This window comes from Coccinella septempunctata, chromosome 8 (genome assembly GCF_907165205.1).
Source record: "Coccinella septempunctata chromosome 8, icCocSept1.1, whole genome shotgun sequence".
Classification (NCBI taxonomy): domain Eukaryota; kingdom Metazoa; phylum Arthropoda; class Insecta; order Coleoptera; family Coccinellidae; genus Coccinella; species Coccinella septempunctata.
This window is the reverse complement of record NC_058196.1, coordinates 31,169,872-31,183,215: the sequence shown is the minus strand read 5'-3', so window position 1 is coordinate 31,183,215 and position 13,344 is coordinate 31,169,872. Positions and strand designations below refer to the sequence as shown.

The 13,344-nt window shown below is 38.9% G+C and overlaps 1 protein-coding gene across 5 annotated transcripts in view; it reads left to right on the top strand.

Annotated features, from left to right (window-relative positions):
* The window catches only part of LOC123318698 (protein TANC2), a 46,364-nt gene that overhangs the window by 15,961 nt on the left and 17,059 nt on the right, over positions 1-13,344 (top strand). For 2 of the 5 annotated variants that reach the window (XM_044905396.1, XM_044905393.1), the window contains exon 1: positions 3,243-3,530. The exons of the other annotated variants lie outside the window; for them this stretch is intronic. The gene's annotated coding sequence lies outside the window, so the exon portion shown is untranslated. Of the gene's footprint in view, positions 1-3,242; positions 3,531-13,344 lie in introns of those variants that run through there. 5 annotated transcript variants of the gene reach the window in all.

Below are 13,344 nucleotides of genomic sequence, written 5' to 3'. Positions count from 1 at the left end.
TTTTAGCAGTCGGTTGGCCATGAAATAATTTCCTCAAGTTTTTGTAACTGGAACGGAGTAAGGTTGGCACTCATGAAATGTCGTTAATGTCATAACGCCGTTGCCACAACTAATATCAATTTTTATTACGAAAATGCCGAAAGTGATTGAAAAAAGAGACAGGGTTTCAAGAAGTGCTATTTAGAATTCAGGTCCGCTCATTCAAATAGTTTTACCCTGATATTCTAAAATCCACAATACGTCAGACGGTAGCGAACATATTCGATGTAAGAGAATTTATATAATGTTTCATCTGAATCTGAAAGACTTATATTTCAGCTGAATATTTCCACAATCAGAAAGATTGTGAATGAAGAGGATGACAAAGAATTTCCTTCTATTGGGAGACCCAAAAAAGTGGTGGCATTCGAGAATTTTATGTTTAAGTGAATTGATGCGAAAAGTTTACTACAGGACTTGAGTCGATGAATCTCATCGTAGAATAAGTTCCCGAAAATTGATTTTTCTATTTTTCATTTGACTTGTCCTATACATAGTAAAAGTCTTAAGGTACCAATAAATACCTAATAATGAACATTATATCAATGTATTAAGATGAACAGCCACAAATACGCGACAGTTGTCCTGTTAATTGTTTATTCATGTGAAATTTTTGTTCAAAGGTGAAGTTCATCTTGACTTGAAACTTCCTTTAATTCCTTTTACTTATACCTATTGATGCAAGATGATTTTTGTTGAAGAATTTAACATTCTTGTAATTATCTGTTAATTCCTTCGGGAGATACCCATTCCCAACCACTGCAACATATGCATTTCATCTTCGGGTTAATATTTTTGAAATCTACAACTGATGTGACGTATTCAAACTTTAGCCAAAGAAGATAACGAACATTAACTCTCCTCAAGCTAGTGCATATTATGATATTATACTGATCTCTTGTATTTTCAAAGCAAATAACTGGATTTGGTATGCCTTCAATCAGTTTGTATAAACTTCAAGTATATTCGTCACATATCACCCGAAGAGATTCAACATTGTGATGAAATACGTAAAAACAGAAACTTTTACGTAGAACGGGCAACATAGCGTTGATTTAAAACCTAAAAATGTTTTGACAAGCGTCATAACCCGACATTGTCGTACTGTACAGAGTGAAATGTGTCAAATTTCCATGGCCAACCGAGTGCTGAAATAAAACTGAATGGAGTATACTTTCAACTGAATGCCAGCCTCTAAACCCGATGATTTTCTGGACCTTTTACCATCCACCCAACCTCAAAATCACCCCAAATGAATAGCATGTGTTGCACATCCGTGCATCTCTCGAATCCCCCATCCTCCCAGTCTCGCAGTCTCCAAGAATGAATCACGAGAACCAGATTGTCATTACATATTGCCCTGCAACAACAAGTGAACCTGTCTCCTTTCTATAGATCCTTCGCACTTGCTAAACCTGACTTATACACTGGTTGAACTGAAATAGATCCACTTCCTTCTTGCTTTTCTCGTCTACCTGGCGTATACGTACGAGACAGTTAAATATAAGGTCCGTACCCATCGAAAGGACTTCGAATGGAGCGCCTTTTGTCAATTGACGAAGGATGTATTGATATCTAGTTAGTCTAGACCAGTTCCATGCATAAAAAAGTATTGCGTTACCATAGCAACGAACAATAACTAATTAGAAGTATCAGTGTGAAGTTTGAGGTTAAAAAAGTAAACCAGAGTTACGCAATAAATTAAAAGAAAGAAGATGTCCACCGAAATTGGGAAAATCGAAAAATTGGAGTATCGAGCCATCATCAAGTACCTGTATTTAAAAGGGTTAAGAGGTAAGCAGATTTACGAAGATATGCTTAATACCCTTGGTGAGCAATGCACTTCGTATGCGACCGTGAAAAATTAGACTGCAAGTTTCAAAAGAGGTAAATTTTCCATTGAAGATGATGACCGATCGGGAAGGACAGTTTGTGTGTCAGTCCCCGAAAATATCGATGCAGTTCATGACATGATTTTATCAGACCGCCGAATTGGGCTAAAACGGATATCTGAAGCAATGAATATTTCATACGAATGTGCTCATCATATAGTTCACGTCAATTTGGACATGAGAAAAATTGCTGCAAAATGGGTCCCAAATGTTTGAATGTTGACCAAAAGCGTGCAAGGGTAGAAGCATCGCGTTCGATCTGTGCTCGATTTGAAAACGATGTAGACTTCTTAAACTGAATTGTTACTATGGATGAGACTTAGGTACATTTCTACGATCCAGAAACAAAGCAACAATCGATGGAATGGCGACACTCTGGTTCTCCAAGACCTAAGAAGTTTCGTGTCCAAAAATTAGCTGGAAAAGTTCTTGCTTCAGTTTTTTGGGATTGCCATGGAGTAATCACGATTGATTTTTTGGATAAGGGTAGAACGATAACCGGAGATTACTATCCGACATTACTGACCACTCTACGGGAAAAAATTTAAGAGAAAAGACGCGGAAAGCTATCCAAAGATGTTTTATTTTTGCAGGTCAACGCCCCTGCACACAAATCTCATGTTGCCATGCAAAAAATTCGTGATTTAGGGTTTGAATTACTAGAACACCCCCCTTATTCGCCATATTTGGCTCCTACCGACTATCATCTCTTTCCTCACCTGAAAAAAAGTTTGAAAGATCGTAAATTTTCTTCCAACGAGGAGGTAATAAAAGATGTGGAGGTCTGGTTTGCAGAGCAAGAAGAAACATTTTTTTGAAAGGTCTAGAAACGTTGCAGGTTCGTTGTAATAAATGTATCCAATTAAGAGGCTAAGAATTTTTCAATATATCCTCGTATAGTTAATCTATGGAAGTGGCTAAGCATCGAAAAAACTGCAGTGTTGGAATGCCAAAAACATTGAGATTCATCGAATTTTATTACACTCTGATATATGATTTCGTAGTGGTTGACTTAGGAACTCTTTGCTTGTAAATACTGATACTTTTCTACATCCCTTCACTTCATAAGCATCTAAAATGTATCCTCTTCCAAATCACATCTATGACAGTACTATAACTGATCTGCATAGCCAAAACGAACTATTCGACTGAGTCAAACGATGTCGGTCACGCCAAATTTGCCCAGACAATGCCCAACCGTTTGGCCGGCTGCCTAAACGTCTAAACCGTGTCATTCGGCAAATTCCCTCCTGTTTTGAATCGCGAACCGATGGACGCCTGCCCTGAACACCAACTCTAAACTTTACTCAGAGACTCTCGCAGTAGTCGCAGGTCTGACTTAAGCGCGAGAGATTCCGAAGCCAGTGACTCGGCTACGAGAAACGACTCGGCATCGTGATCCGTTCAGCCGAAGGACCATCGGTTAGTGCCCGTTTTTTTGCAGCCGACGAAACTTGTGATGAATTATTCAGTGAAAAATTCAGGGTATAGTGCCGGAAAGTGTGAATTATGAATTGTTCGAACGGATTTGCCCGTTTAGATAGTTGGGTTCGCTCACTTTTGGATTAAGTGGATTAGATTGAAGACGTCGGTCGTCAAGTGAGTACTAAAGGCTGTTTAACCGTAATACGAGGTACCATTTAAATTTACGAGCAATTCGATTGCTTGCCGAAGAGGTAAATAGCCTCTTGAATTGGGTTAGCTCGAAAGACGCAGGTTAAATGGCTGACAATCGTTTTCTGCATGGATTCATACAAGTTTCTTGTTTTCAACAATCAGTTGGAATGCTGGCTTCGGGAACTTAAAGGAAACACCAACTTTAGCCGCCTTATCCAGGCTTTATTAGTATTCACATGCAGACAAAAATTCCTACAGTCAATAAACCAAAACTTGCATTTGGACGAAGCCTATGATGTTGAATTTTCATTGTCTCTATTCGAAATGACTGTAGACATTTTTGTCTGCATGTGAATACTTTCTCACCCTGAAAAGAGTGAGGATCCAGAGGATTCTCTTTGAATCAGCCCTCGGCATGTGTAACTATAATGCTTCCTACCTAAAGTTCTTACTGGTACTGACACAGGAGCTTTGATCATAGGGGTAACTTTGTAAAACTACCATCTGAGAATTTCCATGAATATAATTCCTCCTACGTAAGTCATATTCATCAAGTTACCTCTCTATTTACATTCCATCCATCCAAACTTCAGACCAGCCAAGGACCAGCTAATTCCAAATCTCGATCTTCTCTACTTCCGTGTTGTTTACAACCGATTCCGAAAAAGATTTGCCATCAATAAATTAACGACAGTGGAGATTTAATGAACTCGATTGATTTTTATTCACTCTGTTGAATGGCTGTTCTCTCCTCGTAAATCAGCGATGGATACTTTGTTTCGCAATAATAATTAACAATCTGAATACAATTTATTCGATAAATAAGTCCATAAATAATATCTCTATGGGGAAAAATTTACAATATTGTAACGCACACTTGTAGGAGTTGCTTTTACATCTTGTCGAACTCTTGTGGTCTCAATTTCAGTGAAAAGGGTGAGTTTAATACACATAATCAATCAGTGAGATGATATTTGGGATGATCAAAGAGTTGAAAATACGTGTATACAGGGAGAGTCTTTGAGTCTTACAAATATTTTGACAGTAGATTCTTGAGATCTAAAGAAACACTTTTTTCCTAACCCATTTTTTCGATTCTGCCTTGATAAACAAATACAGCCATTTTAAGTTTTCATAATGAGCTATGCCACCCCTGGAGGAACAAAATTCCCTTCAGAGTAACAAATTAAATCTATGGCACTACACATCTGTGGATCTTTTAAACAGAGTTGCATTCAGCCAAGGTACCCAATTTTCCAAATATCGCAGATATTTTTAATTTTTCAAATTATTCTGAAATGACGCATTATAAGAGAAAATATGAGGAATACTTTTATTTTACAGAACGTTCAAATATTCATTAAAAAGCGTCCAACTTAGTTTCAAGAGTTGGGTTCTTCGAATTTTTGGTATTTTTATGGTACCTAATGGTCATAATGAGAAAACTGGAAGACGTGGGTGATATATTTTGTTCGAAAAAGATTAAGCAAATAAATGTAAAACTATATTCCGAAATTCATTCCATTCCATCAAACCGTTTGTGAGTTAAAACTAAAAGTAACATTTTTTTATGGTTCTTCAGCAGCCTGTATCTTCCAAACCGAGCTGATTCGGAAAAAATGGTATAGGAAAAAAGTGTTTCTTTTGACCTCATTAATCTACTGTATAAGTTTTTCAAAAACGATATAGATGTGGTGGGATATTTTCTTTTTTTGAGAGCGTAATTGAGCTCGGTTCATTCCGAATGTTCATCATTCAAACCGACCCGCTTCTCTCGAAAAATCAACTGTCCAAATAAGTCAATTGTTCCGCGTGTATTAAGTAAGGTCACCGCGTTTCATAATAGCGACAGTTTTAGTTCGTGACTCACAACGTAAACCCATAAACTCCGTCTGCGAAACGCCTAAATGGAATAGCATTTCTCCGAACTACCCACTGAACTGTATGGCTCAAATCCCACCTGCTTGCACCTATATGGTCTTTCTCTCGTTTCGTGCCATGTCGTAGATAAGACGTTGGTAGTATTGTTTATCAATGAACGGTACCATGAATGGTGGACTAGTCGGGGAGTGGGCTATGGGTACTTTCTAGATCATTTTCGACGAGTTGTTGAAGTAATTGGGTCTGTGGGAAAACCGTTGAGATCTTCGAGAGATTGAGGATTTGTAGATTGTGGATTTTGAGGCAGTTATGATGCGTTGTTCTTCCTTTCAGAGCTGTACTTGTCAAAGAGTTGTCTCCATCCTTCTCCCCAATTCTAACTGGCAAGTTTTTCTCCCAGAACTGGCTTGTACTGTTGAGGCATTCCCATAGAATCTGCACTAGTAAGTTTCTGCAAGACACAGATTCTCTTCAGGTGCTTCCTGAGGCAGCAATGTTCCGTAAGGAAGAGTTCCATCTGGTCTCAAAAGTATCAACTGTCTCTTGTCTTATTTAGCAAGATATTACCGCAATTACCAAGTTTGCAGTTGAGCTCGTACGCCATGAAATCCAGCTAACAAGATGGAGGAGGGGAGGACAGGCCCAAGAAGCCATTATTTTATTATATCATGAAAATTAAATATAGAACGGCAGAACGGATAATTTAAATACATTAAAATCCCAAGTTTTACATAATGACCGTTTTAAGAGTATTGGGCGAAAATGCAGCAAACAACTCTGTGGGTTACTTTCAATGCAAGCACAGCTGGGTCAATCTTGCTACGAGTCAGGGACTGATCCAGTCTCTATGGAAAAAATTAATTAATTATTTCAACTTTGCGACTAGTATCATGATCGGACATGGCGAGAAACCATGAATTTCTTATTGACTTAACTGTTCCCAGACGTCACTAGGTGTGAATTGAAATGGCGTAAAAATGCAACGGCAGTTGGCTATATTCGCTATATTGAGACTAGCTGTTGATAGAAAGAAATGGTAATCGCTGATCGTTAGTAACGGTCCACTGATAATGTTGATGCAAATGCCAATTGAAGATGTAACTGCATCGTTTACAGTTTTTCATGATGGAAGATCATTCATCTGCCTAGGTTCTGATGGATCTTTCTGAACAACACGAGAAGTTGGAAGATGGTGATTCTCTTAGCTCTGTATTTCCCGATTTAGATATTACACTAGTATTCCAGGATATTCACATTTTATTCGCTTTAAAAATCATAATGGGTGAATTCTATGAATACGAGGTCAAGAACAACTCTTTTGTCTATGAGCCTCTGTCCAAATTTCACTTTTGCCAAACTGACGTTAACCTGTATTGAGAGAATTGTCATCGGTCTTTACTAAATGTCAAAATTCTTCCGATGACATTCTAGAACCGTTTAAATGGGAAGCAAGGGTTATAAAGTTAGGAAGATAGGAAACCAAGCGACTAAAGTGATTTGAGCGCCATCTCGTGTTTCAAATGTGTTACAAAGACCCTAAGACTGGGCAAATATTCATTCGAGGTTCATTGGCAGAAACATATGGAATTTTGAAGATTTCAGAAACCCTTTTTCTGTTCATATAGTTTTTTTGGATGGCAAATAAACAATATAGCAATTTCGACAGCGTTTTTCATTGATTCCAAACAATTTTCAGATGAAAACTAACATCCTGATCACAAAAAAACCATACATCTGTTTTGTAGCTCAGGACGTTTATTTTCTGGCCTCAACAAAGTCGATACAAGGGATAGAATTCGAATTTCGGGCCCTTCAATTATAAAACAGAAAACTGTAATTAAACAGAATTCTGTATTGACAGTACGTTTTCAGCGCCATCTCTTTGTCAAATGTGGCAAACACAGGCCAAAATGTAGTCGGTTTTTAGTACTAGAGATATGAGGGCGTTTCCTGTCTTTCGCCTGTGTGATGTTTGATGGTAAAATCAAACGTGGACCAGGAACTCTTGACGTTCTTGTCTGGAGAAAGCCGTCTCTGTAAAGAGTATATGCTAGGTCATCCGCTCTTGCGTCGTCTTCGAGACTTTCAACGTAAAATTACAGATATATTTAATTGAAAACAAGTTTAAGGTCTTGAGGTCGCAATACTGCCGATGAGATGTTCTGTTAATCCAACGCAAATATATTTTTCGACGGCGCGTACAATTACCATCGGGTAGAGGTGGTAATTGCAACTGTTACACGTCGAAAAATGCAAAGTGCAAGGCGAAACCTATCATCAATCTCGAAATTTTGAAATACGCCAACTCGGATCACTTTCCGAAACTGGAAATCCGAGAAGATTAACTTATGGCTGACGTAATGGCGCCCATTTTGATTACTTCAGGGCTCTTTCTCGATTTCTTGGAATAAAATCGAGGTTTTACCTGTTTCTCGAATCTTTAACAAATATTGGACGTCTGTGACATTTGAAAATAGCACTTGGAGGCTCATGCGAAATTTGAGTGATTTCTGACAGATACATTCTTCTATGTTCTATATATCAGTTTTCAAATCTAATGGCATAATCTATGGATGATTCCATTTGTCTATACTGGCTCTATGCGCGATGAAATAACCAGGCAGATTTCACCATTTATTAGCCATTTGCGACCAGCTCAGTTTATCCCAGCATCCATTGCGAAAAATATCGTCGTTGGAAAATGAAATCTGTCCCTGACAACGAGTTATGGACGGACGTTTACCGTTGTGAAATGCAAGCGAAAAAAAAGGTCTCAATTACAGAAATAGACGTTACGGTCTGGGGAGTTCGTACTAAAGCTGGGAGCACACTGCGTTCTCCGCTTTTTCACGAGATAAAACAACGCGTATTCTATAATTAACTCTATTGACTTCATTTCGCTCAACACTGGTAGACGCAGACACAGTAACTGAAAAAATATGTTTCTTCACAACGAAATTGTCATAGAATCCATGAAACATACACTGCGCAAAAAAATTAACGCACATTATGGAAATCCCAAATTTATTCTACAACTGAAGGTGTTCTCAATGATAATTATTTTTATCAGAATTACGCATGCATATGTTATCCACTTTCAACGGTTTTCTTCAATACAGATGTTTTTTCCCAGCAGGAAAAAAAAAGATGATATTATCAGATTTTGAAAGTATTGGCTCTATTATAAAATCAGTTGTTTTCGATCAATTCTAGTGATCAATAGTTTTTCTTTCGTTTGATTTTCTACACTCGATCGCTATGCAACGCGAAACAAGCAATTTGACCCAAGAGGAATGTGCCCAAGCGGTAGTTTTGCGAGAAGAAGGGTGGTCATACACAAGAATTGCAGAAAGGTTTGGAGTTTCCCATACAAGTGTGTCCAGAATGTTGCAGCGATTCAGGGAGACAGGTATGAATGTCCGAAGACCAGGACAGGGTAGACCACGGGTAACAACTGCCATTCAAGAACGTTACTTGAGAGTTTCTTCGTTGAGACAACGGTTTGCAACCGCTCGCCTCCTTCAAATTCAGCTTGAGCAAACTCATGAGGTGCAAATTAGCACTCAGATGATAAGAAATCGCCTCAGAGAACATGATTTAAGGCCTCGTGTCGCGGCAAGAGGCCCAGCTCTTACCCCAGCCCATCGAAAGGCGCGTTTGGATTTTGCGAGAGAGCTTATCTATTGGGAAGAGGCCGATTGGGAAAGAGTTCTCTTCACAGATGAGTCTAGATTCTGCCTCTACCATTGTGATCGACGTTCCCTTGTATACAGACGTCCACATGAAAGATATGCTCAGTGCAATTTCCTGAATACTACTGGTTTCGGGGGAGGATCGATTATGGTATGGGGTGGAATATCTTTGACTTCTCGCACAGACCTAGTGGTCGTTGATAATAGATCTATGAATGCTGATAAGTATATAAGGAACATTCTTGAAGAGCATGTAGTGCCATTTGCCCCATACATTGGTGAAAATTTCATTTTTATGAACGATAATGCCAGACCCCATCGTGCGCGCATCGTTCAGGAGTACCTTGAAGAGGTTGAAGTCTCTCGAATGGAATGGCCAGCAAGAAGTCCAGATCTCAATCCGATTGAGCAGGTTTGGGACAACCTCAATAGAAGGCTGAGAAGTTCAGAAAATCATCCAGCTATTCTTGATGACTTAGGAATCCAACTCGGAGAAATCTGGGAAAGATTAGATCAGAATATTTTAAGATCACTCATTTAGAGTATGAACCGTCGTTGCCGAGCTGTAATTAACGCAAGGGGTGGAAATACCAAGTATTAAATCACTCATCAGCATTTCAGTATTTTGAAAATTGTTCATGTCTCTTCTTTCACATAAGATTCGGTGAAATCCTGAATTCTTCTTCCATTTAATGTGTCTTGTTTCGTTCAAAACCTTCCCGAGAGAACATAAAAAATAAGTTATAAAGTCAATGTAGAGTTAACTTCCATTAAAATTAAGATTTTCAGAATGTGCGTTAATTTTTTTGCGCAGTGTATATTGAGACAGTCTCGAAGTTCCTTATAAAACTGTTGATTTTTCTTCGTGGTAAAACACTCCTTATGTTACTGAGTGTATCATTTCAGCTTCTCCAGAGGTTCAATATCGAGGAAGTGGCAAGAATCTCTGACGGAAGTTGAATACGCGAACCAAAACAAAGAATAACGGTAGCCACTAGAGTTTATTTAGCCCTGTCAGAGATTGTAGAGTCACGATACGTTTTATACTCCTACGAAATTAGAACAATAACGATTTATAGCTGTAGAACGTGGCCGGAGACGTGGATTTCTTCGAAAAATCGTTCCACTTTTTCAGGACATCAATTAATTTCTTACAACGTATCGTAAATATATACCTCCAGCCTAAACCCCACAACTATGATCAAAAAAATTTAATTCTCCATGGAATATGATCTTCAAACCACCAATCGAGTGAGATTGAATCAACTTTGAGCGATACCTCACTCACAGTGTGTAGCCGGCCTTATAAATCGACCAATAATAATTAAATGTGTATCTACTTCCTTCGCTTGATCGGGACAAAAAAGATTTCATCGTTCCTCATCAGGTCGTTCCTCATTAAGACAGATTGTAGTAGGATGTAGACTGCTTTTTCTCATTTCGTTTTGCACAACTGCAGATTAATGCAGCGGGGAGATGAAATAATGAGAGAAAAACAAGCTGGAGGATGGAACAGACGCCTTGATTTTCTCTCCAGCTACTTGAGAAGTACCAGTAAGTAGACGAATGTCCTAGAAGCAACAGATATACTAGGTGGCACTGAAATAAAACACCCATTGATGTTTGAAACAGTCCAAGGTGGCAATCCTCACTCCTCTGAAGTTTATCACGATGATAAAGCCAAGAACTTCGATTTTTAGATCAGAAAGAGATTGATATACATAATTCGGTAATAAGGAGAGTGAGGAAATCCTCCAAGATTCTGTGATAACCAGAAGCAAGTTATTACATCGTCAATTTAAAATTTCATTCGTGTACAACTTGCTCCACTCGCATTAAACGAGTGGAATACACAGACTTCCTGACAAAAAGATGGCAACGAACTAGAACCCCCTACAGAGCTCGTGATATTTATCTAACGAGCCATTTAAACAGTTGAAATTCGAGAAATGCTCCCACGGCCCACTATACCGCTGTACTCTCACAAAAGACATTCGTTCTAACATGTGATAATTCTAATTTGAAGCATGATAACATCTGATCTCAACGGTTATAACTCTGAGAAAATATTCGTAGGCATTAAAAGAGAGAAATATATCGTTGCTTGCCTTGAAATACCAAGAAATTGCTCGGAAGTAAAACGATAAATCACAAGAGTTTTCGGTGGGGTCCAAGTTCTCGTTACTTTCATTAGGAAATGGGAAAAATAATGTTGCAATAACGAAAAGAAGTTAATGGAGGTTGTTGAGAGATATATCGAGATAAATCTCCGAACAGGAAAATATATTTATTGTTCTTACCATACAGTATGAACATTTTAACAGTAGATTCTTGAGGTCACAACAAAAACTTTTTCATACCATTCTTTCCCATTCGGCCCTGATTAAAAAATATAGCCATTTTAAGATTTCATAATGAACTGTGCCACCCCTGGAAAAACAAAATTACCTTCAGAATAACTAGCTAGATCTGTGTAACTACACATCTGTGGATCATTCAAACAGAGCTGAATTCAGCCAAAGTACCCAATTTTTCTAATTTCACAAGAATTGCAGAAAGGTTTGGAGTTTCCCATACAAGTGTGTCCAGAATGTTGCAGCGATTTAGGGAGACAGGTATGATTGTCCGAAGACCAGGACAGGGTAGACCACGGGTAACAACTGCCATTCAAGAACGTTACTTGAGAGTTTCATCGTTGAGACAACGGTTTGCAACCGCTCGCCCCCTTCAAATTCAGCTTGAGCAAACTCATGAGGTGCAAATTAGCACTCAGACAATAAGAAATCGCCTCAGCGAATATGATTTAAGGCCTCGTGTCGCGGCAAGAGGCCCAGCTCTTACCCCAGCCCATCGAAGGGTGCGTTTGGATTTTGCGAGAGAGCATATCCATTGGGAAGAGGACGATTGGGAAAGAGTTCTCTTCACAGATGAGTCTAGATTCTGCCTCTACCATTGTGATCGACGTTCCCTTGTATGCAGACGTCCACATGAAAGATATGCTCAGTGCAATTTCCTGAATACTACTGGTTTCGGGGGAGGATCGATTATGGTATGGGGTGGAATATCTTTGACTGCTCGCACAGACCTAGTGGTCGTTGATAATGGATCTATGAATGCTGATAAGTATGTAAGGAACATTTTTGAAGAGCATGTAGTGCTATTTGCCCCATACATTGGTGAAAATTTCATTTTTATGGACGATTATGCCAGACCCCATCGTGCGCGCATCGTTCAGGAGTACCTTGAAGAGGTTGCAGTCTCTCGAATGGAATGGCCAGCAAGAAATCCAGATCTCAATCCGATAGAGCAGGTTTGGGACAACCTCAATAGAAGGCTGAGAAGTTCAAAAAATCCTCCAGCTACTCTTAATGACTTAGTAATCCAACTCGGAGTAATCTGGGAAGGATTGGATCAGAACATTTTAAGATCACTCATTTTGAGTATGAACCGTCGTTGCCGAGCTGTAATTAACGCGAGGGGTGGAAATACCAAGTATTAAATCACTTATCAGCATTTAAGTATTTTGAAAATTGTTCATTTCTCTTCTTTCACATAAGATTCGGTGAAATCCTTAATTTTTCTTCCATTTGATGTGTCTTGTTTCGTTCAAAACCCCGAGAGAACATAAAAAATAAGTTATAAAGTCAATGTAGAGTTCACTTTCATTAAAATTGAGATTTTGAGAATGTGCGTTAATTTTTTTGTGCAGTGTATTTGTAAGAGTCAAAGACTCGCCCGGTATACTGAAACTTTATATTTATAGCTCCTTCTCAGGCAGGTGAAGATATCACCTTTCCCCGATGCTCCAGCGGTTTCAATAGATTCAAAAACACCCTTTTACGATTTTGGTTGGGCCCCCAGCCAGAGATATCTAAGCGTAGAGCTGTGGGAAGTCGATGTGACCAGCCACATAATAATCCGTAATTACTTGTTGAAGTGCAGTCGGTTAATAATGACTAGACATCCTGTGTAACTGGCTGGGATGTGTGAGGCCCACATCAGAAAGCTGCCTCGTGGGTTGAACAGAGCAGCTATAAAAACGAAACGAAGATTTTCATTAATGAGTTTTGACGCTCGAAAGAATGGTGAATGCTGATGGTCGGAGGGTTCAGCATTCAAGCAAAAAGCAGAGGAAATAGGTTTCCGTCGTTTGAAAGGAAATTATGCCGAAGTTCTGGTATGCAAGACAACGATTCTGAACGAATTCCATCACAATAAATTCG